Source organism: Emys orbicularis, chromosome 20 (assembly GCF_028017835.1).
Source record: "Emys orbicularis isolate rEmyOrb1 chromosome 20, rEmyOrb1.hap1, whole genome shotgun sequence".
Lineage (NCBI taxonomy): Eukaryota > Metazoa > Chordata > Testudines > Emydidae > Emys > Emys orbicularis.
In genome coordinates, this window is record NC_088702.1 from 23063019 (window position 1) to 23072007 (window position 8989).

The following is an 8989-nucleotide window of genomic DNA, read 5'->3' on the forward strand; positions in this document are numbered from 1 at the left end:
TGTTTACCTAGCAAGTTACAAGCCAAGGCAACTCTAAAGCAGCTCCGTGCCTCAGTTTCCCCCGTTGTACAATGGGGTTCGTAGCACTGCCCTGCCTCAAGGGGAGGTTGTGGGGGTGGCTGCATTAAAGACTGAGAGGCGCCCAAGGGCCCCAGTGATGGGCAGCCATGTGAGGCCCATATGGTGGGTCGTGGTGGACCAGGAAGGTGTGCCAGCTGCCCTTTGCACCGTCTCCTTTGGCATGCTGCTGAGAATGGGGCAATAAAAGCCCCTTACCAAATTTTACAGAGTCCTTCAGAGACTCTCCTCACTCTATCAAATAAAGATATTTTATTACCCCGTGTTTCCTGGATCTGACGTATGTGATTTCCCACGTCCCAGCAGCACTCCAGGTTCTGTGCATAAAACCTCCTGGCAAGGGAGCCGGCGGCATCAGAGACCCACACGCCATGCCCGCCCCACATGTCCTCTGCTTGCTCGCCGCGCTCCTGGCTGCGGCTGACGCCCAGACAACAGCAAGTACGTCTCTGGGTCCAGGGGAGCCATGGCGCCGGCATGTCCCCGAGACACAGGGGCCATCCCAGTGGGACAGCCGCTCTGGGAAGTGGGGAGACGGGGGAGTGTGTGCGGGGATGGTTGGGGCATTGGATAGAAGTGTGGGGATGTGGGGATGGATGAATGGACAGACACGATTGGATGGACAGGCGATTGGGGGAAAGGGTGGCTGTGTAGTGGATGGATGGATGGATGGATGGATGGATGGATGGATGTGTGCGGGGAAGGGTGAGTGTGTAGGGGATGGATAAATGGAGGGGTGTGCAGGGGGATGGATGGAGGGATGGATGAACAGTCATGAAGGGGAATGGATGGATGCATGGGTGGGCTTGTAGGGGAATGGATGGGGGGCATGTGGCGGGGGGCAAGGCAGACCTGTAGGGGGATGGATGGATGGACGGGCATGAAGGGAGGTGGGGGGATGGATGGAATTATGGATGAATGGGTGTGTAGGGGGATGGATGGATGGATGTGGGGAAGGATGGGCATACACGGGGATGGACAGATGGATGGACAGGCATGTGGGGGGAAGGGTGGGCATGTAGAGGGAAGGATGGATGAATGGAGAGACGTGAAGAGGTAGAGGGATGGATGTGTAACCCTTCTGCCCATCTAAGTTGGCAGCAACAAGGGCCGGGTTCTGTATCTAGGGGTTCTGTTTCAATAACACAATGCAAAACCGGCTCGAGCCCCCACCCAGTGACCTGGGACAATTACATACCACCCCCCTGGGTACCTCTAAGAGGCAATACTTCCCCTCTCGCAAGCACGGAGTCTGAGTGTAGCAGAAAATGTTTAATAACATGAGGTAAACGACATCAGCATAAGATTGGAAAAAACACCACAAACAGGATTCATAGCACAAACCATGAGCAAAACCCACCCCAGCAAATTGGGCTGTGTCCTCTCCCTTTGGTTCTTGAATCCAGCAACCCAAAAATCACCCAGAGTCCCCAAAGTCCAACACCCCCAAAGTCTCTTGGGTCCAGCAACCACCCAAAGTCCCAAAAGTCCAACAACCCCCAAAGTCTCTGTCCCTGGTCAGTGCAGCCCCAGAGTAAAAAGGGGGGGGGCACGCAGGGTGTTAAGGGGCACCTTACGTGATCCGAGGCTGGCCAGCCGTCTGTTTCTCCGTGGGGGTTCAGCCGCAGCCTTCACCACGAGCCAGTCCACTTTCCTGCCATCCCACGAACTGCTCCGCTCTACAAGCTGCTCCGCTCCACTCCGCTCCGCTCCGCTCACCGACCTGTGAGCCATTCCAGCCGTCCCCGCAAACAGCTCCGCTCGCCGTTCCTTGGGCCACTCCAAGCGGCCCCACAAGGCTCCACGCCGCTCGCTGCTCCTCCAGCCGTCCCCACAAATTGCTCCGCCAGCTGCTGAGCAATATAGCTTCAGGCTCCCCCACTAGTTAACACAGCACTCAGTGATCTCAGCTCTTAATAACTTTAGCTCTTTTGTGATTTCAGCTCTTAGCAATTTCAGCTCATAGCAGGGGAGCCCCAGTGCTGGTGCACCATTGGCCCAAAGTGAATTCAGCTCAGCAGCCTGTAACTAGACTCCTAATGGAACCAAAGTTAGCTCTGACATTCAACAGTGGAGAGAGAAGATGGTGCAATTGGTGTTTCAAACCCTCAGAGGGGGCCCATATCATCAGGTACAAATACCTGTCCCCATCCTCTCTCCATTCACTGGGTTTTGTAACCCATGCCCCTCATCAAGCAAGTGCTACTTAGGTAATGGTGAAGGACTCACTCAGTCCTTCTGTCATACAACAGTTCCACTGGCCTTGATTCACAGAATCAGGGTAACAAAACTTTATTCTTCCTGCCCCAATAATAGAGAAACTGGGGATCCCACACCAGCCAAAGTAACCACTTTCAGTTGTTGTTGTTCCATGCCAGGCGGGTGGGTGTGCCTATGCAAACAAGATCAGCCCCTGGAGTTCTTTTCCACACTCGCCATAATTCACCACCAGATGTCAGGGTAGAGCTCATCCTGACTCTGCTTACAGATGGAATTATGGATGGATGGGTGTGTAGGGGGATGGATGGATGGATGTGGGGAAGGATGGGCATACACGGGGATGGACAGATGGATGGACAGGCATGTGGGGGGAAGGGTGGGCATGTAGAGGGAAGGATGGATGAATGGAGAGACGTGAAGAGGTAGAGGGATGGATGGAATTATGGATGGATGGGTGTGTAGGAGGATGGATGGATGGACAGACGGACAGTCATGTAGGGGAATGGATGGATGGGTGTGGCGGGGGGGAGGAGGATTGATGGACGGATGGATGGGTGTGTAGGGGGATGGATGGACAGGCGTCAAGGGGGGTGGAGAGATGGATGGAATTGTGGATGGATGGGTATGTAGGGGGACGGACGGATGGACGGATGGGTGTGTAGGGGTATGGATGGACGGACGGATGGATGGGTGTGTAGGGGGACGGACGAATGGACGGACGGATGGGTCTGTAGGGGGACGGACTGATGGACAGATGGATGGGTGTGTAGGGGGATGGATGGACGGACGGATGGATGGTGTGTAGGGGGATGGATGGATAGGCATGTTGGGGGAACGGTGGATGGAGAAATCAGGCTTTCCCTAGTTTCCATCCACACTCTGTGGGGTTGTGCCCATTATCCCGGGGGGTTGGGCGGGGGGCTCGGGGAGCTGGATCACTGGGGCTGGTGGGGGAGTAGCTCAGAGAGGGGGGAGCTGGTGGAGGGAGGGGGAGGGGAAGGCAGGAACTGTTTCTAATGAACCCTGGGTTCATCACCCCCAGCTCTGCAAATATTGACTGGGGAGGGAGAGGGGTGTAGCTGTGGGGCAGGGCAGGCGAGTGATTCCCGGACGGGGACAGGAGAGGGGAGGGGGGCAGGTTAACAAGTCACAGGGCAAAGGACAAAGCAGTTCTGAGTGGACGGGTGTGGGGGCTCTGTCGCCCCCATCTCCACTAGAACCAGGCAAGAATTTTTGACCCCAAAAGGGAAATTTGGGTAATTTCCTGAATTTCTCCCGCGTTCATTGTTTGGGCCACCCAGGTGTCTGGGGCGGGAGGAACGGGGCGTTGGGGGCCAGCTGCACTGACCCACGGCAACGGCAGATCGGGAGAGACGGGGGGACCCCGGTGTCTGGGGCAGGAGGAACGGGGCGTTGGGGGCCAGCTGCACTGACCCACGGCAACGGCAGATCGGGAGAACGGGGGGACCCCGGTGTCTGGGGCAGGAGGAACGGGGCGTTGGGGGCCAGCTGCACTGACCCACGGCAACGGCAGATCGGGAGAGACGGCGGGACCCCGGTGTCTGGGGCAGGAGGAACGGGGCGTTGGGGGCCAGCTGCACTGACCCACGGCAACGGCAGATCGGGAGAGACGGGGGGACCCCGGTGTCTGGGGCAGGAGGAACGGGGCGTTGGGGGCCAGCTGCACTGACCCACGGCGACGGGAGATCGGGAGAGGTGGGGGGACCCAGATGTCTGGGGCAGGAGGAACGGGGCTTTGGGGGCCGGCTGACACCGACCCACGGCGACGGCGGATCGGGAGAGACGGGGGGACCACGTGGCTGGGACAGTGCGAAGAGAAAGGAGATCCCTTCCCCAAGCTCTCAGCAGGGAAAGGTCCGGAGCTAGGGAAGAAAGGGGAAGGGGGCTGGGAGGTGAGCTGCCCTCTGGAGAGACCCACAGTGCCAGGGAAAAGGGGCAAAGTCCGAGGGCACCAGGCTGGCACGGGTGAGCCCTCTCTGAACGTTTCCCTCTAAGGACGCTCAGACTGGGTGGCTGATAACAAGTCACATTGCTCGGCAAAGGCTGCTGGGGGTGCCACAGACTCCCCCTGGGACAGGACCAGCCTCCGCTGGGCTGGATTCGCTGCAGGGAGACAGGGATCGCTGATGCCAAAGGCCCAGTCTCGGGGCCTGGGGGCCACGGATCAGCCCCAGTGGAACTGTGGGGCCCAGGGCACTAAAGGGATCACTCCCAGAGGCTGGGCCACCCTGGGGGGAGCGGAGGGACATGACAAAATGGGAACTGAGTTACTATTGTTATGATGCCTCTGCGTGCCTCAGTTTCCTTCTGTGCTTTGCATGGCTGGAAAGGGTTAAATGGGGGAGAGCAGATACTGGCCGGTGCCCCCTGCTGCTGCAGGGACTGATCCCGGGCAGTGGCTCCGTGCGCTGCTCACCCTGGATGTAATTAGAGCACGCAGAGGTGAGTAAAAGTAGTGACACAGCCCAGCGGTGCGGATCGCCCGCCCGCATGATTCCAACCGGGAGCCTGGCGTGTCCTCGGGCCGCTAGCCTGCGGCACCACCCGCATCAACGCTGCTACTTTTCGCAGGCTAGCTCAGGAGAGACACCCATCCATCCATAATTCCATCCATCCCTCTACCTCTTCACGTCTCTCCATTCATCCATCCTTCCCTCTACATGCCCACCCTTCCCCCCACATGCCTGTCCATCCATCTGTCCATCCCCGTGTATGCCCATCCTTCCCCACATCCATCCATCCATCCCCCTACACACCCATTCATCCATAATTCCATCCATCCCCCCACCTCCCTTCATGCCCGTCCATCCATCCATCCCCCTACAGGTCTGCCTTGCCCCCGCCACATGCCCCCCATCCATTCCCCTACAAGCCCACCCATGCATCCATCCATTCCCCTTCAGTATCCCAGGTGGGTACCACACGGCCTGGGCATGCCGGCCAGCGCGGGGGAGTGAGATCAAACCAGCCAAGGCCACCACCGCGAGCCCTAGGCCTGCGGGGACCAGGCGGGAAAGGGGGGACGGCGGCACCGGAAATAAAAACGGAAACACTGATTTTTTGTCCTCCCTGCCAGGGTCCTGTTACCAATGCAAGAGCCGTGATGCAGGGACATGCTCTGATGGGCTAAAGCCCTGCCCCGCTGGTCAAGGCGCCTGCCTCAGTGTCTGGGAAGCAAACACGCTGGTCAAAGGTGGGTGGCGCTGACTTTCCACGATTGGTCTCTGCGCCGACCGTTTGCTGGCGGCGGGCGTGGCGGGGCGAGCGCGCCGAGGGCTTAGCACACCTGGGCTCCAGTCCCCTCTCTGCCAGCCCCCTGTGTGACCTGGGACACACCACTTTTAGGCCCAGAGCTTCAAATGTATTTGGGTTCCTAACTTCCATGTGAGTTAGGCGCTGCTGAGGATCCGTGCCTCAGTTTCCCCATCTGTACAATGGGCTGGGTGACAGCCCTGGGGGTGAACGCCAGACCCAGGCCAGTTGGAAATAAAGCCTGTTTCTAACACGGTGAACAAGGTCCTCAGGGAAGCGGTGGATGCGCCGTCTCTCGGCATCTCCTGAGCCAGGCCGGCTGCCCTCCTGGAAGATGCTTTCATCAAACACACGTGACCGGGCCCCGTGTAGGGGGAATTCTCCAGACTGGGTTATGCGGCAGGTCAGATTAGACGCTGTGAATGGGCCCTGCTGGCCTGGGACGCCAGGAATCACCAGGCCTGGGGGAAGCTGGTTTCATCTGTAAATAATTTTTGTAACTGTTTTGCTTCTAACCAGGAGGGAAGGAAAATACTGGCACTTTCTACTCCTGCGTCCCCTCAGCCACCCTCTCCAGGAACATCTCCCTCTTCTTCGGGAACGAGACGCAGTATGTGAAGATTCAATCCCGGGTCTGCGACACTACGAACGGCTGCAACAATGTGTTATTTCCTTCCTGTACGTCTCTGTCTCTGCATCCCTCCTTCCTTGTTCCCTGCGGCAGAGGCACCAATTGAGGGTCATCCGGGTTCTTAAAAGGGTTTTTTCCCCCAGAGAACAGTGGAGTCCCCTGCAGTGCCTGGCATGATGTGGGGGGGGGGGCAGATCTCGGGGCGCGGGAGGGCTGTGCGGCGCCCAGCACAATGGGGCACTCCCAATCTCAGGCGGGGGGAGGGGTCTGTGCAGCTCCTGGCACAACGGGGTCCCCGATTTCCATTGTTGCTGTGCTAGAAATAAGTGGTAACAACGTAGACAAGGCCTTAGCGTCTGCCTGGCCCCGCTGTAACCCAGCCCGTCAACCCCCTGCTGATCCTCTCTCCAGCTGGCCTTCCAGAGCCGATCATCAACACCGTCTACACGGGAGGCCGGTGCCCGATCTGCTTTGCCCCGGGTCAGAGCAGCTGTTCCAGCAAGGAGACCCTGCCATGCGAGGGCCGCGCTAGCCGGTGCATTTCCATCAGCGGGCAGATCTCAGAAGGTGAGTGCGTGTCCCGGATCCTTCCGGCCCCGGTTCTCCGGGCCCATGGGCACTATGACAAAGGGAGGCCTGGGGCCTGGATTCCCAGCGTGCCAGGCCTCTGCAGTAGGGTTGGGAACTTTCTAATCGCACAAAACCGAACACCCCTGCTCTGCCCCGCCCCTTTCCTGAGGCCCCGCCCCTGCCCCATCCCCACTTGCTCGCTCTCCTCCACCTCACTCACTTTCACCCGGCTGGGGCAGGGGTTGAGGTGTGGGAGGGGAGAGGGCTCCGGCTGGGGGTGCGGGCTCTGGGATGGGGCCAGGGATGAGGGGTTTGGGGCGCAGGAGGGGGCTCCGGGCTGGGGCAGGCATGCGGAAGGGGGTGTAGGGTCCTGGCAGTGCTTATCGTGGGTGGCTCTGAGGAAGCAGCTGCCAGGTCCCTGCAGCCTCTAGGTGCATGGGCAGCCAGGCGGCTCTGCACAGTGCACGCTCCCTTCACACCCGCAGGCGCCACCCCCACAGCTCCCATTGGTCGCAGTTCCAAGCCAATGGGAGCTGCGGAGCCGGCACTTGGGGCGGGGGCAGCATGCAGCGCCTCCCAATCCCTGGCTGCCCCAGCACCTAGGGGTTGCCGCTGCAGGAACCTGGTGGCCACTTCCAGGAGCCGCGTGGAGCCAGGGCCGGCAAAGAGCCTGCCTTAGCCCCGGGCCCACACTGTGCTGCCGACTGGACTTTTAACGGCCTGGTGGGCGGTGCTGACCAGAGCCGCCAGGGTCCCTTTTTGACCAGGCGCCTGGCAACCCTAACACAGAGCCCCCTGCCTGTACATGCCCCATGCTGCCAGCTCATCTGGGGGATTTTCTTCTCTCTTCATCTCCAGGGCAGTTACCCGGCTAGGTGAGAGTTCTTGACACTCATTCAGAGCAACCCAGACAGGCCAACTGGCTAAATGACTCCCCTTGCCCTCGCTGCTAAATTCACACCCTGCCATCCTCCGGGAGAACATAGAGCAGCCTGTAGTGACCAGGCGTTAGCCAACGGGAGTTAAGAACTTGCCTTTTTCCCCCAGGCACAAGAGAACCCCACAAACAGCAGTGAGTCTCCGGGCAGGCCCAAACCCACAGCCCCCAGGGGGTGATGCATGCCCTTTCTGGCTCAACAAAGTGTTGACTCTGAAGCCTACTAATTACCATTGGCATCTTGGTGCCACTCAGCGCTAAAGATGTATGGCGGGAGGGTTCCAGGCTGCAGGTGGGGCGGGGGTTATGTTGGCTCAGCGGAGCCGGGACGCCCCGTGTCTGATCAGCGTCTCTTTCTCTGCACAGATGACATCACGATACCCTTTGCAGCGAAAGGCTGCGCCACCCCGCAGGCCTGCACCCTCGAGAAGGGCGTGATTCTGGATTCAGGAGTGTTCACCTACAAAATAACACAGACTGAGTGTTACCCACCCAGCGGCGCTCAGCGGATACTGGGCCCCTTCGGCCTGGGCAGCATCTTGCCCAGCCTGGCTGGGCTCCTGGCAGTGAAATTCCTCTGCTGACGCCCCCTCTGTGTCGCCCTCCCCCCGAGGGGGATCCATCCAGCAGCTGAATGATGCCCTCATTGTCCGTGGGTCTCTCTCCCCTCCCCCCACCCACCCGTGCCTCAGTTTCCCCATCTGTGTCCAAAGGATAACGATGCTGAACTGCTTTTGCAAAGATCCAGGGAGTCAGGGCCCAACCCAAAGCCCATTACAGCCAGAGTGGGAGGGGGGTGGTGTGTCTCTGGACAGACTGTGATGTGCAGTGTTACAGCGCTGAGTCTTATTGTATTCCACAGCAGCCCCCCGAGATTCCAGCGTGGGGACAGAACCCAGGAGTCCTGGCTCCCCGCCCCCCCTGCTCTAACCACCAGCCCCCACTCCCTCCCAGAACCGGGGAGAGAACCCAGGAGTCCTGGCTCCCAGCCACCCCACTCTAACCACTACACATCACTCCCTTCCCAGAGCCAGGGAAGGAACCCAGGAGTCCTGACACCTTTCCACCTCCTGATTTAACACTATGTATTTCCAGAAGCCAAGGCCCTGAATAAAGCCGGATCCTAAACACAAATTCCCCGGAGACAATGTGTTTGTTTGGACAATTTGCCCCACTACTGTCCCCATCTGTGCTGAACCCAGGGGTCCTGGCACAACCCCCCCAAGCTCAATCCAATATCCCAGCTGCACCTCCCGGAGACTAAACTGGGGGAAGGGGCG

At 59.3% G+C, this 8989-nt stretch overlaps 1 pseudogene; it reads left to right on the plus strand.

Moving 5' to 3' along the window:
• The first annotated feature begins 449 nt into the window (after nucleotides 1-449).
• LOC135892257 (phospholipase A2 inhibitor and Ly6/PLAUR domain-containing protein-like) lies at nucleotides 450-8293 on the plus strand (annotated as a pseudogene).
• The last annotated feature ends 696 nt before the right edge of the window (nucleotides 8294-8989 follow it).